General features: G+C 39.9%; 1 long non-coding RNA gene across 1 annotated transcript in view; it reads left to right on the forward strand.

The window, feature by feature from the left end:
* Window positions 1-1,800: 1,800 nt before the first annotated feature.
* Window positions 1,801-22,100, forward strand: part of LOC131402357 (uncharacterized) — a 28,493-nt gene continuing 8,193 nt past the window's right edge. Inside the window, exons 1-2 of the long non-coding RNA XR_009218581.1 lie at window positions 1,801-1,920; window positions 3,269-3,592. This is a non-coding gene — a long non-coding RNA (uncharacterized LOC131402357). The remainder of the gene's footprint in view (window positions 1,921-3,268; window positions 3,593-22,100) is intronic.

Genomic DNA, 22,100 nt, shown 5'->3' on the forward strand with positions numbered 1-22,100 from the left:
CTATGAGACATATTCCACTCCTGCCTGGTCACCGACTTGATGTAGGTTGAGGAGATTGGAAGCATTGGCTGAGCTGGTGACTGATGGCTCTGAGCTCCCGTGACACATCCTTGATCTGGAAGTCACTGACATGGTGCCCATTCTCCCCCACATCCCTATCAGCTAATCTTACCATCTCCTTCCATAGGTTTTTCGGGAGTTGAGAAAAGCATTAACATTTGGGGCCACCAACCTCCAGCATCATCCTCCTCCTCCTCTTCTGGAGACTTTCAACAAATATCAGCAGTCTAACTGTGCTCTCCACTAGTGGAGCCGCTAACCACATGGGGCAATTGAAATTTTTTATACACCTGGTGGGATACGATTCACATATTGTGTGTGTGGGGGGGCTGTATTTTTTAGGTTTTTCTATATACAATATCTTCTCCTCTGCAAAACAAATAGTTTTACCTCTTCTGTTCCAATCTGGGTTTCTTTTATTCCTTTTTCTTGCCTAATTGCCCTCATTAGAAACTCTAGTACCTGTGATTAACATATCAGATGAGGGAAGACATCATGGTCTTGTCCCTGGTCTTAGGGGGAAATTTTTAGTCTTTCAGCATTGAATATGGTGTTAGCTGTGGGTTTTTCATTGAAGCTATTTATAGGTTGGGAAAGTTTTTTATATTCCTAATTTGTTGAGTGTTTTCTTTTTTAGACATGAAGGGCGTTGTATTTTGTGAAATTCTTTTCTATGTATATGGTCGAGATTATGTGGTATTGGCCGTTATTCTATTAATATGGTGTATTACATAATTAGTTTTCAGATATTAAGCCACCGCTCCAACTAGAGGTGAGAGATTCAGACGTTTTCAAGTCTTTTCTGGGCGTGCCACATCCCTGAGCCCTTGTGGCCTTCCAGATGCCTACAAATACACTGGAGCTTTTCAAAGCCCCCTGTGGAGATCTCATTCCCCCAATTTTTCTTCTAAGTTGTCGGCTCACCTCTTGCCTGCCTCTCCTGGTGTCACTCCCTCAGGCAACTACAATAGAAAACAATTAGCGCTGATTGTTTTTAGCTAGTGCCTTGTGGACAGACTTTCCACCTTGGGCAAGCTCTGAGTCTAGTAACGACAAGCCCTGAACATGGGGCGTTTTCGGGGAGCTGCCAGGCAGGTCAGCTAGTTGCAGTTGGGTGGGGAGGGGTCTTTTCAGAGCTCCACACCCATTATGGCTGCTGTGCTGCGGGTTGTCTCAGCCACCATGGTTCTGAGACTGACGGTTTTCACAGTTATGGAGGATGTTGTGAGAGCAGGATGGGAATAGTGCAAGTTATAGTGCCACAAAGTTTCCTCCCTTTATCAAGATTCCACTGTGTGTCTTCACTAAACCCTCCTCAGATTCTTACAAGCCTTTGATTAATTTCTAGACTTCTGAAAAGATGATTTCGACCATTTTTACCAGTGTTCTCATTGTTTTTATGCATTTGCAGAAGTCCTTACTCCAAAGTTTGAAAAATGTTCTCCCTGTAGTTATTTATTTATAAATTAATTACTTGAAATGAAATTACATGAGAAATTCAGTTCCTCACTCACACACACTAGCCACATTTTAAGTGCTCGATAACAACATGGGGCTAATAATGAGTGTATTTGGTAATGCAGACAAATGTTTACATTATTGCAGAAAGTTCTCTTGGACAGGACCCAGAAGCAGGGAATCTAGAATCAGGGTAGAATTCCAGACACCCTTGATCATCCTTTGGGTCCTTCCAGGTCTGTCCGCCACAGTAACCACACTGGAGTGGACTCACTGTGTACCTTGCCGCCTTGGCACAGAGACTGGACAGAGTTGCCATCTATGAGGAATTCCTGTGGCTGACCCAGAATGGTACCCAGCTGCAGAACTTGACCCTGGACAGGAAGAGTGTCCTTGGGGATGGTAAGGCTCCCTGGTCATTGGGAAAGGAAGTGAGGCCATTCTGGGGACTCTGGAGGCCTAGGGCTGAGAGAGCATTGAACTTTCTCAGGCTGGCAGGAGGTGGCATAGTCCCCCAGTCTTTACCCACCGTTGAGAGAGAGAAAAGGACACCAGTGTAGTATGGGAGGCCCTCACCTTCTCCGAGACAGCTCTGTGACCTCAAGCTAGTCACCTCCCCTCTCTGGACTTTTGTTTCCTTATCTCTGCACTGAGAGCCACTGGGCCAGATGGTCAGTGAGGGCCTCCAGCTGTGTGTGAAGCAGACTTACAGGTTTGGGGGTGGTTGTGGTTCCTGGTCCACAGGCTATAGTTTGCCAAGTCCCGCTCTAGATGAGCACCAATGCGCTAGAACTTTCTGCAGTGGTGGAATGCTCTATCTGTGCTGTCCAGTGCATAGCCGCATGTGGCTGTTGAGTGCTTGAAGGATGGTATTGTGACTGGTCTTTATTGTTACTGATTTTTAATGTTACTGAGGTTAGAATTTTTATTTTGTTTAACTAAAATTAATTTTAATTCAAAAAGAGACTTGTTGCTGCTCCATATCAGACAGCACTCCTCTAAGAGGTTGTCTGGGTAGAGGTACAAGTAGGGGGACCTGCACCCTTCCCCCCATGCCCATTGGGTGCTGCGTTTCCTACCCTCCTGGAGTTTATGTTGTAGCTGGCAATAACAAGAATAGAGAATTGAAAATTATCAATTATTTGATGTGAACAAACTCATACTTGCAGGTGGAAATCAGAGAAGACTTCCTGCAGGATATTACATTGTAGGTTAATCCTAGAAAATGAATATTAAGCAAATAGATAAAGGAGAAGGGGATGAATGTGTTTCTAGGCAAGGAAGAACACTTTTGAGTGGGAATTTACAAATTTAGAGAGATCACATAGGCTTGCCAACTGTGATGACACATTCTCCCCCAAGCCGTCCTAAGAAAGTCCATCTCAAATTCAGTCCTCTGTGCCCAGAGGTATGAATTTGGTTTAATTTATTAAACTTTTGTTCTGTGATAATGGTCTTGGATTTTGTAGCAAAGTGTGCTCACTTTTTAGAGATGGAAACTAAAATGGTGTGAAACATGATGATGTCTACTTGACTTTAATATTTCATTGAAAACATGGGATGAATCAAGGGTGGCAAGTGTTAATAATTTATACATTGATGAAATATTGTTTTAATTGAATGGAATATACATGGTTAAATTAGATGATGGATGTTTATGAGACTCTCCCTTTATTTTTCTGTGTCTAAAAAGTTTTATTAAAAAGAGTGAAACACACTCACATGCATTCTCCATTTCATTCACTTCCAGAATATTCTCCCAACAGAGATGACACCTTGACTGAGAAGCCTGGTAAACCTGCAGGAAGCCCCAGCCCACGGTAGGGGGCGAGTATCTTGATGCTGTGCCTCATCGAAGAGAACCATGCGCACAGGGTCTTGGATGATGAGGAAAGTTGGCCAACCCTTGTCAAGGATGGTTGAGGCACAGTGGGGTCAGCAGGAGCCCTGGGGCAATGACAGGAGGTGGCTCATCCCAGCACTTGTCTCCGCAGACCACCCCGTCTGGGCTCTCATCCTCATCTGCTTGGCGGGAATCCTGGTGCTCATCACAGGCCTCATCTGCTGTCTCCTGGTAAGGCATGACGTGTTGCTTGTCTTCTTACTATTGGGTTGTAAGAGCTCTTTATATATTATAAATACACGTCCTTTTCTAGGGATATGTTTTGCAGATGTTTTCTCCCAGTCTGTGTGTGGCTTGCCTTCTCCTTCACAACATGAGTCATTGGGGAAATGTAAGTGACAGTCATCCTGAGATTCCACCATACTTGAGAATGGCTAAAATTAAAAAGACTGACTATAGCAAGTGTTGTTGAAGATGTCAATTCACTGAAACTCTCATCGAGTGCTGGTGAAAAATAGCTTGGATGTGTCTTTAGTTATTACATACGTCTACCCAGCCATTCCTCCCCTAGGAATCCATCCAAGGGAAATAAACCCGTATGTCTATACACAGACTTGTACACACATGTTGATAACAACCAATTTATAGTAGACAAAAACGGAAAACAACCCAAATGTCCATCTACGGGTGAACGGATACACAAAGTGTGGTCTATCCCCACAGTAGAATACTATTCAACCATAAAAAAGAATGAATTATTTTTTTTTCATTATTTTATTGAAATTCTAAAGCGTGTTAACATTGTGTAATTTCGGGTGTTCATTATTATTTGTGAATTTTTGTATAGACTGCATCGTGCTCACCACAAGTAGTCTAAATTTTATCCATCACCATGCATATGTGCCCCTTTAACTCTTTCACTCAACCCCCAGCCCCCATCCCCTCTGGTAACCACTAATCTGTTCTCTTTATCCCTGTGTATGTTTATCTACTACATATGAGTGAAATCATGCATATTTGTCTTTGTCTGGCTTATTTCATTTAACATCATACCCTCAAGGTCCATCCAGGTTGTTGCAAACAGAATGATCTTGTCTTTTGTTTCTGGCTTAGTAGTACTCCATTGTATATAATACATAGCACATCTTCTTTATCCATTCATCTGTAGCAGGGCATTTGGGTTGCTTCCATGTCTTGGCTGTTGTGAATAATGCCGCAGTGAACACAGGGGTGCATAAATCTCTTTGAATTGTTGATTTCAATTTCTCTGGATAAATACCCAGTAGTCGGATAGCTGAAAGGTATGGTATTTCTATTTTTAATTTTTTGAGAAATCTCCATACTGTTTTCCCTGGTGGCTGCACCAGTTTGCATCCCCACCAGCAGTGTGTGAGGGTGCCCTTTTCTCCTTATCCTCTCCAACATTTGTTATTTTTTGTCTTGGGAATTATAGCCATTCTGACAGGTGTAAGGTGATCTCTCATTGTAGATTTGATTTGAATATCCCTAATAATTAGTGATGTTATACATCTTTTCATGTGTCTGGCCTTCTGTATATCTTCTTTGGAAAAATGTCTGTTCATATCCTCTGCCCATTTTTAGATTGGATTATCTGTTTTTTTGTTGTTGGGTTGTTTGAGTTGTTTATATATTTTGGAGATTAACCCCTTGTCAGCTATATGATTTGCAAATATTTTCTCCCAGTTGGTGGGTTGTCTTTTCATTTTTTTTTTTTTGTGAGGAAGATCAGCCCTGAGCTAACATCTGTGCTAATCCTCCTCTTTTTTTCTGAGGAAGACCGGCTCTGAGCTAACATCTATTGCCAATCCTCCTCCTTTTTCTTTTCCCCAAAGTCCCAGTTGGTGGTTGTATATCATAGTTGCAGATCCTTCTAGTTGCTGTATGTGGGACGCAGCCTCAGCATGGCTGGACAAGAGGTGCGTCTATGCGCGTCCGGGAACCGAACCTGGGCCGCCAGTAGCAGAGCGCGCGCGCTTAATCACTAAGCCACTGGGCCGGCCCTATCTTTTCGTTTTGTTCATCGTTTCCTTTGCCTTGCAGAAGTCTTTTAGTCTCATGTAGTCCCATTTGTATATTTTTTCTTTTCTTTCCCTTGCCAGAGTAGACATGGTATTGGAAAAGCTGCTGCTAAGACCGATGTCAAAGCCTGTACTGCGTATATTTTCTTCTAGGAGTTTTATGTTTCAAGTGTTAGATTCAAGTCTTTTATCCAGTTCGTTTTAATTTTGGTGTATGGATGAAGATAATGATCTACTTTTATTCTTTTGCATGTGGCTGTCCAGTTTTCCCAACAGCATTTATTGAAGAGACTTTCCTTTCTCCATTGTATGATCTTGGCTCCTTTGGCAGAGATTAACTGACCACAGATGTGTGGTTGTCTTTCTGGGCTTTCAGTTCTGTTCCATTGATCTATGAGTCTGCTTGTGTGCCAGTACCATGCCATTTTGATTACTATAGCTATGTAATATATTTTCAAGTTAGGATTGTGATGCCTCCAGCTTTGTTCTTTCTTCTCAGGATTGCTTTGGCTATTCGAGATCTTTTGTTATTCCATACATATTTTAGGATTCTGTGTTCTATTTCTATGAAGAATGTCACTGGGATTCTGATTGGGATTGCATTGAATCTGTAGATTACTTTAGGTAATATGGACATTTTAACTGTGTTTATTCTTCCAATCCATGTGCATGGAATATCTTCCCATTACTTCAGGTCATCATTGATTTCTTTTAATAATGTCTTATAGTTTTCACTGTATAGGTCTTTAACCTCTTTGGTTAAATTTATCCCTAGACACTTTTTTCCTTTTGTTGCAGTTGTAAATGGGACTGTATTCTTGAGTTCTCTATCTGTTAGTTCATTATTAGAGTATAGAATTGCAACTGACTGGGGTGAGTTGATTTTGTACGCTGCAACTTTGCTGTAGTTGTTGATTATTTCTAATAGTTTTCTGATGGATTCTTTAGGGTTTTCTATATTTACAATTATGTCATCTGCAAACAGCATGAGTTTCATTTCTTCCTTTCCAATTTGGATTCCTTTTATTTCTTTTTCCAGCCTAATTGCTCTGGCCAAAACCTCCAGTACTATGTTGAATGCGAGTGGCGAGAGTGGGCACCTTTGTCTTTTTCCTGTTCTCAGAGGAATGGCTTTAATTTTTTCACCATTAAGTATGATGTTGGCTGTGGGTTTGTAATATATGGTCTTTACTGTGTTGAGGTACGTTCCTTCTATACCCATTTTATTGAGAGTTTTTATCATAAATGGATGTTGGATCTTGTCAAATCCTTTCTCTGCATCTGTGGAGAGGATCATGTGACTTTTATTCCTCATTTTCTTAATGTGGTGTATCACATTGATTGATTTGTGGATGTTGAACCATCCCGGCATCCCTGGTATAATTTCCACTTGATCATGGTATATGATCCCTTTAATATATTGCTGTGTTCGATTTGCTGATATTTAGTTGAGGATTTTTGCATCTGTGTTCATCAGTGATTTTGGCCTGTAATATTCCTTCTTTGTGCTGTCCTTATCTGCTTTTGCTGTCAGGGTGATGTTGGCCTCATAGAATGAATTAGGAAGTGTTCCATCTTCTTCAACTGTTTGGAATAGTTTGAGAAGCATAGGTATTAAATCTTGTTTGAATATTTGGTAGAATTCTCCAGAGAAGCCATCTGGTCCTGGACTTTTGTTTTTTGGGAGGTTTTTGATGACCATTTTGATCTCTTTACTTGTGATTGGTCTGTTCATTTTCTCTATTTCTTCTTGATTCAGTTTTGGGAGGTTGTATGAATCTAAGAATTTATCTATTTCTTTTAGGTTATTGAAATTGGTGGCATGTAAGTTGTTCAGTGTATTCTCTGATTGTCCTTTTGATTTCTGTGGTATCTGTTGTAATTTCTCCTCTTTCATTTCTAATTTTATGTCTTTGAGCCTTCTCTCTTTTTTTCTTAGTGAGTCTGGCTAAGGGTCTGTCAATTTTGTTTCAATCTTCTCAAAGAACCAGCTCTTTGTTTCATTGATCCTTTCTACTGTTTTTTTAGTCGCTATTTCATTTATTTCTGCTCTAATTTTTATTATTTCCCTCATTCTGCTGACTTTGGGCTTCATTTGTTCTTCATTTTCTGGTTCTATTAGGTGTAGTTTAAGGTTACTTATTTGGTATTTTTCTTGTTTGTTGAGGTGCGCTTGTATCGCTATGAATTTCCTTCTTAGAACTGCTTTTGCTGCATCCCATAAGAGGTGTTTTGTTGTCTTTTCATTGTCATTTGTCTTCAGGTATTTTTTGATTTCTCCTTTGATTTGTTCATTGATCCAATGGTTCTTCAATCGTGTGTTCTTTAGTCTCCACATATTTGTGACTTCCCCATCTTTGTTCTTGTAGTTGATTTCTAGTGTCATAGCATTGTGGTCAGAAAAGAAGCTTGATATGATTTCCATCTTAAATTTATTCAGGCTTGCCTTGTTTCACAACGTATGGTCTATCTTTGAGAATGTTCCATGTGCACTTAAGAAGAATGTGTATTCTGCTGTTTGGGGAGGGTATGCTTTATATATATCGATTAAGTTCATCTGATCATATGTTTCATTTAATTCCACTATTTACTTGTTGTCTTTCTCTGCATGATTTATCCATGGATGTAAGTGGATTGTTCAGGTCCCCTGCTATTATTGTGTTGCTGTTAATTTCTCCCTTTAGGTCTATTAATAGTTGCTTTATATTCTTTTGTGCTGCTGTGTTAGGTGCATATATATTTATAAGTGTTATGTCCTCTTGGTGGAAAGTCCCCTTTATCATTATATATCCCCCCTCTTTGTATCTCATAGTCTTTTTTATCTTGAAGTCGGCTTTGTCTGATATAAGTATGGCAACACATACTTTCTTTTATTTGCCATTTGCTTGGAGTATTGTCTCCCATCCCTTCATTCTGAGCCTGTTTGTTTTTAGAGCTGATTTGTGTTTCCTGGTGGCAGCATATTGTTGGGTCTTCTTTTCTAATCCACCCCACCACTCTGTGTCTCTTTGGAGAATTCAGTCGATTTACATTTAGACTGATTATTGATACATGAGGACTTAATCCCACCTAATCTATATTTCCATTGTTTCTCTTCCCTTCTGTTTCTGACTACCATTTCATTTTGGGGGTTTTCTGTGGAGGTTTTCTCTTTTTTTATGATCTATGGCTCTGCTCTGATTTTTTGTTTGGTGGTTACTGTGAGGTTTGTATGAAGATCTCATAGATGAGATAGTCCATCTTCTGATAACCTCTTATCTCCATTAATCTAAGCAGGTTCCATCCCCTTCCTCTTCTCTTTCTGAGTTATTGTTGTCACAAGTTATTCATTTTTGTGTTGTGCATTTGTGACTAAGCTGAAGTGTTTATAGTTACTTTTGATGCTTTCCTTCCCTTCTTCTTTTAAGTTATAATTAAGTATTTGCTACCCTGTTGTGAAACAGAGCTGTACCTTTCTGATTTTGTCTGTCTATTTATCTCTTTGCTCAAAGCTTTGTAGACATTTGCCTTCTTTTTGTTTCAGGTATGAGGGCATTCTTCATCATTGCTTGTAGGGGAGATCTAGTGGCAATGAACTCCCTCAGACTTTGTTTATCTGGGAAAACTTTTATTTCTCCATTGTATCATAAGGATCGTTTCACTGGATAGAGTATTCTAGACTGAAAGTTTTTGTCTTTCAGTATTTTTAATATATCATTCCATTCTTTCCTTGCCTGTAAAGTTTCTGCCAAGAAATATGCTGAAAGCCTGATAGGGGTTCCTTTGTAGGTTATTTTCTTCTGTCTTGCTTCCCTTCATATTTTTTCTTTGTCATTGGCTTTTGCCGATTTTACTATTATATGCCTTGGAGAAGGTCTTTTAGCATTGATGTAATTAGGCATTCTGTTGGCTTCATGTATTTGTAAGTCTGGTTCTTCCCCAGGTTTGGGAAGTTCTCAGCTATTATTTCTTTGAACAAGCTCTCTGCTCCTTTCTCCCTCTTTTCTCCCTCCAGAATAAGTATAATTCTTATGTTGCTTTTATAATTGAGTCATATATTTCTCCAAGAATTCCTTCATTTTTTAAAAATCTGACTTCTCTCTCCTCGTCCACTGCAAGCATTTCTATATTTCTGTCCTCTAAATCACTAATTCTTTCATCCATAATATCAGATCTATTTTTTAAGGATTCTAGATTCTTTTTTATCTCACTAATTATGTTCTTCATATCCAGAATTACTGTTTTTTTTTAATAGTTTTAGTCTCTTTGATGAAGTATTCCTTTTCCTCATTAATTTTATTTCTGAGTTCATCGAACTGTCTGAATATTCCTGAAACTTGGTGAGTTTCTTTATGACAGTTATTTTGAATTCTCTGTCATTTAGATTGTAAATTTCTGTGACTTCAAGGTTGGTTTCTGGAGACTTGTCATTTCCTTCTGCTCTGAATTTTTACTGTAGTTTCCTATGTTGTTTGATGAACTAATCTTTTGCCTCTGTATTTGTGGTAGTATCAGCTCACAGATTCCACCTGCTACTGCTGTGGGGGAAGCATGAGCTGTGTTTCTGATCCCCCCCATATGCTGGAAGTTGTGTGGGTACAGTGGGTGTTCCCACCCGCTGAGAAAGCATTCACACTGGGCTCAGAGCTCCCGCCACACGGAGGCACGTACCCACTTGTGAGAGCGCAGCACTACTATGGGTGTGTGTGCATCTGGGAAAGCATCTGCATGTGCGCGTATCTGCTGCTGCCTTTTCTCATGCTCATGGCAGCCTCTGTGCTTGGTGGGTGGGGCTTCTTCACGGGTCTGAGCATTGGCCGATCATTGGGACTCCAGTGGCATGGTGGGCTTTCCAGCCATCCAGGAAAGCATTCATGTGCGGGTCCAGGGCTGCTGCCAACACCTCCCAGAGTTGCACCAAGGCGCATTCCTACTTTTGGGGATGCAGCAGTACTATTGGCTCTCATGCCAACCTGGGAAGCGCTCGGGTGTGTGCACAGTGCTGCCATGGAAGGGTTGGGGATAGGAATGAATTCATAGTACATGCAATGACAAGCATAAATCTCAGAATAATAATGCTGAGTGAAAGAAGCCAGTAAAAAATGAGTACATAGTATATGATTCCATTTATAAAAGTTCTTGGAAAATACAGGAAAATCTATAGGGACATATACCAGATCACTGGTTGCCTGGGACTGAGAATATGTTTGCAAACGGCAGGGAAGGAGGAATTAAAATGAGCATGAGGAAATTTGGGGAGGATGGGCATTTCTTTTCTTGATTGTGGTGTTGGTTGAATAAGTTATAATCAAAATGTATCAAATTGTTCACTTTAAATGTATTCAGTTTACAGTATGTCATTAATACCTCAATTAAGCTAGAACATGTAGGGGAAAGAGAGGGAGAGAGAGCCAAAAGAGGGAAAAGGGAAGGAAAAGAAGGACTGAGGGTGAAAATTAAATGGACAAAAGGAAGAAGGAGACACAGGAGGCATCGGGTCTCTGTGGCTTTGGCATCTCCTTCCCCTGGAGTCTCCCATACTGGGCAACTGACTGGACCATTCTGATGCACTCTCCTCACCTCACAAGTCACTGTCTGCCAGCGAAAGAAGGAGGGCAACTATGAGGTCCAGTGACGGCGCCTGGGCTATTACCTGCCTCATGGCGACCTATGGAAGCTGCGATGACTAGATCTGACTAGATCTGAGGTCCCCTTTTCCCAGCTGGGGTCCAGAGGAGCTTGGCTGGAACAGAACGCAACCACATTGGATGGATTCAGGCTCCGAGCCTTTCTAGACTTGGGCCCTGACTGGCTCACAGGGGCCTAAGCTGAAAGGTTTCACCTTCCTTAAGTCCTGAAAGTGACTGAAACTTCTGTCCTGTGGTGTCACACCAGTTCATCCCTCAGGGACACCAGAATTGGTGAAACCAGCACAGACATTGCCATCATGTAAAATCGAATTCCCACTTCAGTGCAAGGTTTCCCTTCTTAGGAAACTTTGGAACATCCCTCCCCTTGACTCTGTGTAGCCATCAGAACCCTCTCGGTTCCTCCATAATCCTCCCCCACTGAAGGCCTGGCAGTCTCAGGTTCCCCTTTTCTGCTTCATTCTCTGAAGCTCAGATTAGTCAGCTGGGCCCAAGGGTTCAAAAGTCAACGTGTATACACTGGAAAAGAAATATTTCAAGTTTAAACTGAGGCTGGAGAGGTTTAAAGAGTTCCAGAAGGGTTGTCATATATCACTTGTAGGAGTTCTCCTTGCGGTGGAGAAAAGCTGTTAAGTGTTAAACATTTCTTTTTCTCTCTTTTCATAAAAGCCAATGCTATTTATTTATTTAAGCAATGCTGTGGTGGTTCCTTTAAAGTTTTGCTAACCTTCCCGGGCCACCTTCCTGTCATAAGCTGTTTTTTTTTTTTTATCTGAAAACCCAGTGTTTCATTCCTTTTGGTTAAGTTTTAGAATTAGAAGCATGGATTGTGAGATGCAATCCTGAGTTCATGTGAGTTAGTTTGAGGTTGAAACAAGATGAAAGATCAAAAAAGTTTAAGGTGAGGTTTAAGGTGCGCCGAGCCCTCTGTCTTCTGCGAAGCCAGCGCATAGACTGGGTTTTTGCGTTTCTCCCGAGTGTTTTGAATACAGCCCTCTCGAGGCTTTTGTTCCACAAAGCTAAAGTTGAGCATGAGAAGTAGGCTGAGCAACTGTGTTAGGTTCTCTGTTGTATGAAGCAAGTTCTACCAATAAAGAGAGTGCAGTGCAGTTGAGAGAACAAGAAGAAAAAGAGAATGGAATTAGACTCATTGTTCTGAACAGAAATAATGTATACTTATATCTGGCACCATATCAGTGGTTCTAAACCTGATTGCTTGTCAGAATTACCCCAGAGGAGGTTTTAAAAATCTAGACTCTTAGGCCCAAGTCTATACTTGCTGAAGCAAAATTGCTCATGGTAAATTCCCAGGATCTGAATTTTTAAGGAGCTGTCTATGTATTCGGACACACGCAGTCCAAAAGTAGTCCACAGACAGTGGTTTGAGAACTATGTATACAAGCAAAAAGAGAGCAATTCACCAGCATGCCCTGCAGAGTGCTATCTGTCGTTCAGAGCAATCCTTAAAATGGCACAAAGAAAACCTTGAAAGCACTTTTGGCTTTTGAGATTTTTGTAACACCTCATCTTGGCAGTGTGACTACTTTCACATGGACTTTTCCTCGCTTTACTTGGTTCTGGCAAGTGGGCAAGGTACTGGGTGTGACAGCTGGTGCCTGCTCCCCCACTTCCTCCTCCAAAGGAAACTGCTCCACCCGTCTCCCTTCTAGCTAGGGGACTCGACTATCACCCTGAGGTTCTCACCAGAAAGGAAGCCCCTTCAAGGCCGTCCAGCTTCCAACACCAGCAGTATGCAAAGGACACAAGAACTGGGCATTTATTTCCCATCATTTAGAATTTGAACTAGGGACTCGTCCTAGTCTGTTTGGGCTGCTATGACACAATACCACAGACTGGGTGGCCTATAAACAACAGACATTTATTTCTCACAGTTCTGCAGGCTGGAAGTCGGACATCAGGGTGCCAGCGTGGTCTGGTCCTGGTGAGAGCCCACTTCCATGTTGCAGATGAACATCTTCTTGCTGTGTCTTCACGTGGCTGAAAGAGAGCAAGCTAGTATCTCTGACCTCTTTCTAGAAGGGCACTAGTCCCATTCACAAGGGCTCCACTGTCATGGCCTAATCACTTTCTAACACCAGCACATTGGAAGTTAGGATTCAACATATGAATTTTGGTGGGACACAAACGTTCAGTCCGTTGCAGAACTGTCAAGAAGGAAACCCTTCTCAGAGAGAAGTATGGACCTGATGTGCAAAGGAAGGTAGACACCTAGAGAACTGGGGGCCTGCGAGGGACAGTAGAGCCACCAGGGTAGACGGTCAAAGTTTACAGATGTGCCTATGGACAGACCTGGAAGAAGTTTTACATCAATGAGATCAGTTACAATATACACTTGAAGATAAGGGGATGAATGTGTTTCCTCCCTAAGTTATCCATCAGGTAATTTGGTTTGCATCCTTCTACACTATTTCGTGTTGTGCCCTCATGACCCGGGGGGATGTGTTGGATGGTAGTTCAGAGTAAGACTCAGAGCTTGGCTGCTCCTGCCGAATCTGGCTGCAGTCTGGACCAGCAGTGCGAGCTTAGTGAGTTACTTTACCTCTCCATTCTTCAGTTTTCTCATCCATAAAAATAAAGAGAAAAATAGCACCCCATATGGTCACTGAGAGAACTAGATGAGTTAGTGCATGTAAGGCTATGGAACAGTGTCTAGCATTTAGTGAGCACCCAATGAATATTAGCCATTTTTATTACAGCGTTCCTTAATTATTTTGATGACAAACTAGTGTCTGAGAGAGACATATTTACCTGAAATGATGTCAACTGATGCTAATTTTGGAAGCTTAGAGAGGTCACTGATGAAATCAGTTTTTAAAAATGCAAAGAATCTTAACATAGACTTAGTAATTATTCCTGGGATTATGGTCTCAAATATTGGATACAGTTGTACATATGCATTTAAAGAACACTCTAAAAAACTATTTAGAAAGAGTTATATTATGAATTTCAAGAAAATATAGTACAAAGAAAAAAGGAAAATAAAAACAAGCTACTTATATGTTATGGAAATAGTACTTGCAACTTGGCATAAATTTTCCAGTGATGGCATCTTACATGCTTTTAACAATTGCTTCAGATCCAACAACTTAGAAGATAATATGCTCTGGAAGAAAGTGGCTCTGATGATTACAGTGTTACTGATTTCGAAGAATACCTGTGACAAGTTTGAATAAACTTACTTTGTGAAATGGAAGAGTAAAAAAAGGTATCTCTAAATAATAAATATATTATTTTTCATGAGGTGTTATTTTAAATTAGTATGTACATCAAAATTAATAAATTGATTACTACAGTAGACATCTGACTAATTTAGCCACATCTTTGTAATTTTATATAATCGGGTTTCTTTCTGAGGATGCAGAAGGAAGGGCTTATACAGGTTTTGGTTTGCCATGTATGCTTTCCAGAATCTTTTTTTTTAATGGTTTTTAACACTGTGAAATGAGTTGTACATTTTTGTTTGTCCTTCACCCCTTGTGCCCACCCCCCACCCCCATAGCCCCTGGTAACCACAATACAGTTTTCTCTGTCCATGTGTTGGTTTATATTCCACATATGAGTGAGATCATACGGTGTTTGTCTTTCTCCTTCTGGCTTACTTCACTTAACATAATACTCTCCAGGCCCATCCATGTTGTTGCAAATGGGACGATTTTGTCTTTTTTTATGGCTGAGTAGTATACCACATCTTCTTGATCCAGTCATCAGTCGAGGGACACTTAGGTTGCTTCCACTTCTTGGCTATGGTGAATAATGCTGCAATGAACATAGGGGTGCATAAGCCTCTTTGAATTGTTGATTTCAGGTTTGTTGAATAGATTCCCAGTAATGGGATGGCTGGGTCATAGGGCATCTCTATTTTTAATTCTTTGAAGAATATGCATACCGTTTTCCATAGAGGCTGCACCAGTTTGCATTCCGACCAGCTGTGTATGAGGGTTCCTGTTGCTCCACATCCTCTCCAACATTTGTTGTTTTTTGTCTTGGTGATTATAGCCATTCTAACGGGCGTGAGGTGATATCTTAGGGTTGTTTTGATTTGCATTTCCCTGATGATTAATGATGTTGAACATCTTTTCATGTGCCTATTGACCATATGTATATCTTCTTTGGAGAAGTGTCTGTTCATTTCCTCTGCCTGTTCTTTGATCGTGTTGTTTGCCTTTTTGTTGTTCAGTTGTGTGAGTTCTTTATATATTATGGAGATCAACCCCTTGTCAGATGTATGTTTTGCAAATATTCTCTCCCAGCTGGTGGGTTGTCTGTTCATCTTGATTCTGGTTTCGTTTGTCTTGTAGAAGCTCTTTAATCTGATAAAGTCCCGCTTGTTTATTTTTTCCTTAGTTTCCCTAGTCTGGGTAGGCATGTCATCCGAAAAGATTCCTTTAGGACCAATGTCAAATAGTGTGTTGCCTATATTTTCTTCTATGAGTTTTATAGTTTCGGGTCTCACCTTCAGGTCGTTGATCCATTTTGAGTTAATTTTTTGAATGGCGATAGCAGATGGTCCACTTTCATTCTTTTGCATGTGGCTGTCCAGTTTTCCCAACACCTTTTATTGAAGAGACTTTCCTTTCTCCATTGTATGTTCTTAGCTCCTTTGTCAAAAATTAGCTGTCCATATATGTGTGGTTTTATTTCTGGGCTTTCAATTCTGTTCCATTGATCTGTGTGTCTGTTTTTGTACCAGCACCATGCTGTTTTGATTACTATTGCTCTGTAGTATGTTTTGAAGTCAGGGATTGTGATGCCTCCTGCTTTGTTCTTTTTTCTTAGGATTTCTTTAGCTATTCGGGGTCTTTTGTTGCCCCATATAAATTTTAGTATTCTTTTTTCTATTTCTGTGAAGAATCTCATTGGGATTCTGATTGGGATTGCATTGAATCTGTAGATTGCTTTAGGTAATACAGATATTTTAATTATGTTTATTCTTCTAATCCACATGCATGAGATATCTTTCCGTTTCTTTATGTCATCATCGATTTCTTTCAATAATGTCTTGTAGTTCTCATTGTATAGGTCATTCATCTCCTTGGTAAGATTTATTCCTAAGTATTTTATTCTTTTTGATGCAATTGTAAATGGTATTATCTTTTTGAGCTCTCTTTCTGTTGGTTCATTATTAGCATACAGAAATGCAACTGATTTTTGTAGATTGATTTTTGTACCCTGCAACTTTGCTGTAGTTGTTGATTATTTCTAATAGTTTTCCAATGGATTCTTTAGGGTTTTCTATATATAAAATCATGTCATCTGCAAATAATGAAGAATTTCACTTCTTCATTACCTGTTTGAATTCCTTTTTCTTGCCTAATTGCTCTGGCCAAAACCTCCAGTACTATGTTGAACAGGAGTGGTGAGAGTTGGCAGCCCTGCCTCGTTCTTGTTCTCCGAGGAATGACTTTCAGTCTTTCCCCGTTGACCATGATGTTGGCTGTGGGTTTGTCATAAATAGCCTTTATTATGTTGAGGTACTTTCCTTCTATTCCCATTTTGTTGAGAGTTTTTATCACAAATGGATGTTGTGTCTTGTCAAATGCCTTCTCTGCGTCTATTAGATGACCATGTGGTTTTTATTCTTTGTTTTGTTGATGTGATGTATCACGTTGATTGATTTGTGGATGTTGAACCATCCCTGCGTCCCTGGTATAAATCCCACTTGATCATGGTGCATGATCTTTTTAATGTATTGCTGTATTCGGTTTGCCAATATTTTGTTGAGGATTTTTGCATCTATGTTCATCAGCGATATTGGCCTGTAATTTTCTTTCTTTGTATTGTCTTTGTCTGGCTTTGGTATCAGGGTGATGTTGGCCTCATAGAATGATTTAGGAAGTGTTCCACCTTCCTCTATTTTTTGGAATAGTTTGAGAAGGATGGGTATTAAATTTTCCTTGAATGTTTGGTAAACTTCACCGGAGAAGCCATCTGGTCTTGGACTTTTATTTTTTGGGAGGTTTTTGATTACTATTTCAATCTCTTTACTTGTGATTGGTCTATTCAGATTCTCCATTTCTTCTTGGTTCAGTTTTGGGAGATTGTATAAGTCTAAGAATTTATCCATTTCTTCTAGATTTTCCAATTTGTTGGCATATAATTTCTCATAGTATTCTCTTATAATCCTCTGTATTTCCGTGGTATCCGTTGTAATTTCTCCTCTTTCATTTCTAATTTTATTTACTTGAGCCTTTTCTCCTTTTTTCTCAGTAAGCCTGGCTAAGGGTTTGTCGATTTTGTTTATCTTCTCAAAGAACCAACTCTTTGTTTCATTAATCCTTTCTACTGTTTTTTGGTCTCAATTTCCTTTATTTCTGCTCTGATTTTTAGTATTTCTCTCATTCTGCTGACTTTGGGCTTCTTTTTCTAGTTCTGTTAGGTGTAATTTAAGGTTGCTTATTTGGGCTTTTTCTTGTTTGTTAAGGTGGGCTTGTATCGCTATGAGTTTCCCTCTCAGGACTGCTTTTGCTGCATCCCATATGGTTTGGTATGGCATATTTTCATTTTCGTTTGTTTCCAGATAGTTTTTGATTTGTCCTTTAATTTCATCAATGATCCATTAGTTGTTCAGTAGCATGTTGTTTAATCTCCACATTTTTGTCACTTTCCCAGTTTTTTTTTTCATGGTTCATTTCCAGTTTCATAGCATTATGGTCTGAAAAGATGTTTGTTATGATTTCAATCTTCTTAAATTAATTGAGGCTTGCTTTGTTTCCCAACATATGGTCTATCCTTGAGAATGTTCGATGTGCGCTTGAGAAGAATGTGTAGTCAGCTGTTCTTGGATGGAGTGCTCTGTATGTCTACTAGGTCCATCTTGTCCAGTTTTTCATTTAATTCTACTATTTCTTTATTGACTTTTTGTCTGGATGATCTATCCATTGATGTAAGTGGGGTATTAAGATCCCCTACTATTATTGTGTTGTTATTAATGTCTCCTTTTAGGTTTGTTAATAGTTGCTTTATGTACATTGGTGCTTCTATGTTGGGTGCATATATATTTAAAAGTGATATGTCTTCTTGGTGGGGTGTCCCTTTTATCATTATATATTTCCCTGTTTGTCTTTCTTCACCTGTTTTATCTTGAAGTCTACTTTGTCTGATATGAGTATGGCAACACCTGCTTTCTTTTGTTTGCCATTAGCTTGGAGTATTGTCTTCCATTCTTTCACTCTGAGCCTGTGCTTGTCTTTAGAGCTGAGATGTGTTTCCTGGAGGCAGCATATTGTTGGGTCCTGCTTTTTAATCCATCCTGCCACTCTGTATCTTTTGATTGGAGAGTTCAATCCTTTACATTATGGTAATTATTGATATATGAGAGCTTAATGTTACTGTTTTGTCACTTATTTTCTGGTTCTTTTGCATTTCCTTTGTTTCTTGTCCCATTTGTTTTGGACTGCCAATTCAGTTTGGTTGTTCTGTCTCATGTCTCTTCTAGTTTTCTCTTTGATTATCATATGTGATTTTGTTTTGATTATTGTTTAGTGGTTACCTTGAGGTTTGTGTAAAAAATGTTGTGTATGAGATAGTCCATTATCTGATGGCCTTCTATTTCCTTATACTAAGTCAATTCAATCACTTTCCTCTTCCCCTTCTAAGTCGTTCTTGTTATACCTTATTCTATCTTGTGTTGTGGCTATGTATTTTCAGTGATGAGGTTAAATTTATTTTTGTTGAATAACTTCCTTTGATCATTGATTTTGGTATTTAAGTGGTTGCTAACCTATTCTGGTAAAGATCTACTATTTTTCTGAGTTTATCTACCTATTTTTCTCCTTGCTCCAAGCTTTGTATTCCCTTTCTCTTCTTTTTTTCAGGCCGGAGGGCCTTCTTGAGTATTTCTTGTAGTGGGGGTCTCATGGCCATGAACTACCTTAGCTTTTGTTTATGTTTATCTGGGAAAGTTACTACTTCTTCATCATATTTGAAGGATATTTTTGCTGGATAGAGTATTCTTGGCTGAAAGTTTTTGTCTTTCAGTATTTTGACTATATCATTCCCGTCTCTCCTAGCCTGTAAAATTTCTGTTGAGAAATCCGCTGAGACCCTGATGGGAGTTCCTTTGTACGTTATTTTTTGTTTTTCTCTAGCTGCCCTTAATATTGTTTCTTTGTCATTGACTCTGGCTAGCCTTACCACTAGGTGTTATAGTGTGGGCCTTTGCCTGTTGACATGTTTAGGTGACCTGTTGGCTTCGCTTACTGGTATTTCCTGCTCCTTCCCCAGATTTGGGAAATTCTCAGCTATTATTTCCTTGAATAGGCTCTCTCTTCCTCTTTCCCTCTCTTCTCCCTCAGGAATACCTATAATTCTTATGTTACATTTCCTAATAGAGTCAGATATTTCTCGGAGACTTTCTTCATTTCTTTTTAGTCTTAGTTCTCTCTCCTCTTCTATCTGGAGCATATCTGTATTGCTATCCTCTAAAATGCTAATTCTTTCCTCCATATTGTCAGCTCTGTTCTTTAAAGACTCCAGATTCTCCTTTATCTCCTCCATTGTGTTCTTCATCTCCATCAGCACTGATTGGTTTTTGTTTATGATTTCAATCTCTTTTGTGAAGAAACTCCTAATCTCATTGAATTGTTTGTCTGTGTTGTCTCGTATTTTGTTGAGTGTTTTTATGATAGCTATTTTGAAATCTCTGTCATTTAGGTTATGGATTTCTCTGTCTTCAGGATTGGTTTCTGGGTGCTTGTCATTTTCCTTCTGGTCTGGGGATTTCATGTATCTTTGCATTGCGGTTCCTGCGTTGGCTTTGTTTTTCCTCATCCTGGAAATCTCTGGTTGTAATTTCCACCCGCCGCCACTGTGTGGGGGTAAAGGGCTGTTTAATCTGAGGCCCCTGTCCTCTGCCCCGGCTGTTCACTGCCATCCTCGATCCACAGGTCACTTGGTCTGGTTTGGTCGGCTGAGCTGCAGGGTCCGGTTTGCGGGAAGGGGGGTGCTCTCTCTTTTGCCCGCTGGGCCCCTGGCGTGGGGGGCTTCTCATTCGCCCCTCGTTATCCGCTCTCTGGGGTGCTCAGATATTGATGGTACCCTGTAGCAATTCTGAGTCCTCTGTGTGGGAGTTTGCCACTGGCTGAGAGAGCCCAAAGAGCTATGGTTTCCCTGCAGAGGGCCGCCCCTCCCCCCTCTCTGGGAGCCGAGCAGACCAGGATCGCTGGTCTGATGGGGAGGGAGAAAAGTTCTCCTTACCTCTCCCCACTTCCTCCAGGGGCCCAGCACGTTCCACTCTCAGATGTGCGGCAGTGTGGATCTTCCCGATCCTGCTTTTCACTGTCTAGCATTCCGTTGTTGGTCTGTGACTGTTCCTTTTGTTGTATCTTATCAGGGGAAGAGTTTACGGGAAAGCTCGCTCCGCCATGACGCTGATGTCACTTTTACAGAATCTTTTTGACGAGCTCAGATTCTAAATACATTCCTTAAAAAAAGGGAGATGACTAAAACAATGACAAAAGTACACTTGTTATGCTACTGGAAGACATTAAGTGAAATACATCACTTTCGCCTTGTGCTACTATTGTGCTTATACAGGACTTGCCATTTAGTATTGCAGTTACATTTTGTATGTGTAATCTATTAAATAGTCTATATATGGCTAGATATATAATATATGCACAAATGTGTATCATAGAGTGTGTATTAGTAGAATATTTATATATGACTCATATTACCCATGTCTTACTTAGAAGACTGTGAGATCCTTTATCTTCATACATCTTGGTCCCCAAATAATGTTTGATAAATTAGTAGATACTCTCTTATGTGTTAGTCAAATGAATTTATAAAACAAAGAGTAAAGTCCATATTGAACCTAGTGTTGTAAATACTACTAAGAACAACAAAAATAGTTTCTCTGGCTAACTTTTTTGGATAATTACTACCTGCTAGTGAAACACACATTTTATTTCATTAAACCTCAGAATGACCATATTGAGTAGATGCTATTATTCTTATATTAGACGAAGAATCTTAGCCTTAGAGGTTCTGTCACTCACTCAGGTCACAGTAAGTTAAGGTCAAGCTCCGGGTAGACTATCTAACCCTAAAAGCCATGCTCATTTCTCTCCATTTTGTGAAGGCGGAAGTTCTATTGATAAAATATCATCTGAGAATTTTCTAAGTGTCAGAGACACATCTAAACTGAGTGATCAGTAGGAAACAACTTACTGTAGTGGAAGAAGATGGACAGTAAAGCCAGGTACTCAGGTACCATGAAGGAAATAAATAAAGGGGATGTGGAAGAGAGCCAGGGTGGGGTATGGGGTGAGTCTGGGACTCTGAGAAGGTAACTTTGGTGTAAACAATCGAACAATGAAGAGGCAGCTCTAAGAAGATCTGAAGGCAGATCATCCCAAGAAGAGAGATTAACTCCTGCAAATGTGCTGAGATGAGATTGCATTTAGAGTATTTGGGGGACATAAAGAACGGCTGTGCATCTGGAGCCTGGAGAATAAAGAGGAAGAGAGGAGGGGGTGAAATCTGAGCAGAAGGAGAGCACATCACATAGAGCATTAGAGACCAGGGTACACATGGTTTATACCTCACATGAAATGGGAAATCACTAAAAAATTTTCAGCAGAGAGTAACATGATCAGACTGGTAATTTTGAAAGACAGTATGGCTACCAGACGGCAGGAAAATGAGGAAAAAAAGGAATAAATTGAGCTCCAAATTTTTGTCCCAAGTAACTGAGGTGAGGAAAGCTTGAAAGAACAGTGAGTAGATTTAAGAATGAGGTGTTAAGAAAGGTTGAATCACATTTTTGGTTTGGGCCTAGCTAAAGTTGAGCTGTCCCTTATGATACACACGGACTCTTGGAATAGGCAGTTGGATACTCCATTTTAAAGCTCAGGAGAAAAGGCCAGGCTGGAGATACAAATCCAAAATTATAAGCATAGAGATGATATATAGAGCCATGGAAATAGTTGGGATCAATTAGTAAAAACGAAAAGGAACTAGGACAAGACTTTATATTCTAAAAATTTAGAAGTTAAGAAGAGAAGGTTAAAAACTAGGAGAGTGTGGCATATTGAAAACATAGAGGAAGAG

This window comes from Diceros bicornis, unplaced genomic scaffold (assembly GCF_020826845.1).
Source record: "Diceros bicornis minor isolate mBicDic1 unplaced genomic scaffold, mDicBic1.mat.cur d_74_multi, whole genome shotgun sequence".
Taxonomy (NCBI): domain Eukaryota; kingdom Metazoa; phylum Chordata; class Mammalia; order Perissodactyla; family Rhinocerotidae; genus Diceros; species Diceros bicornis.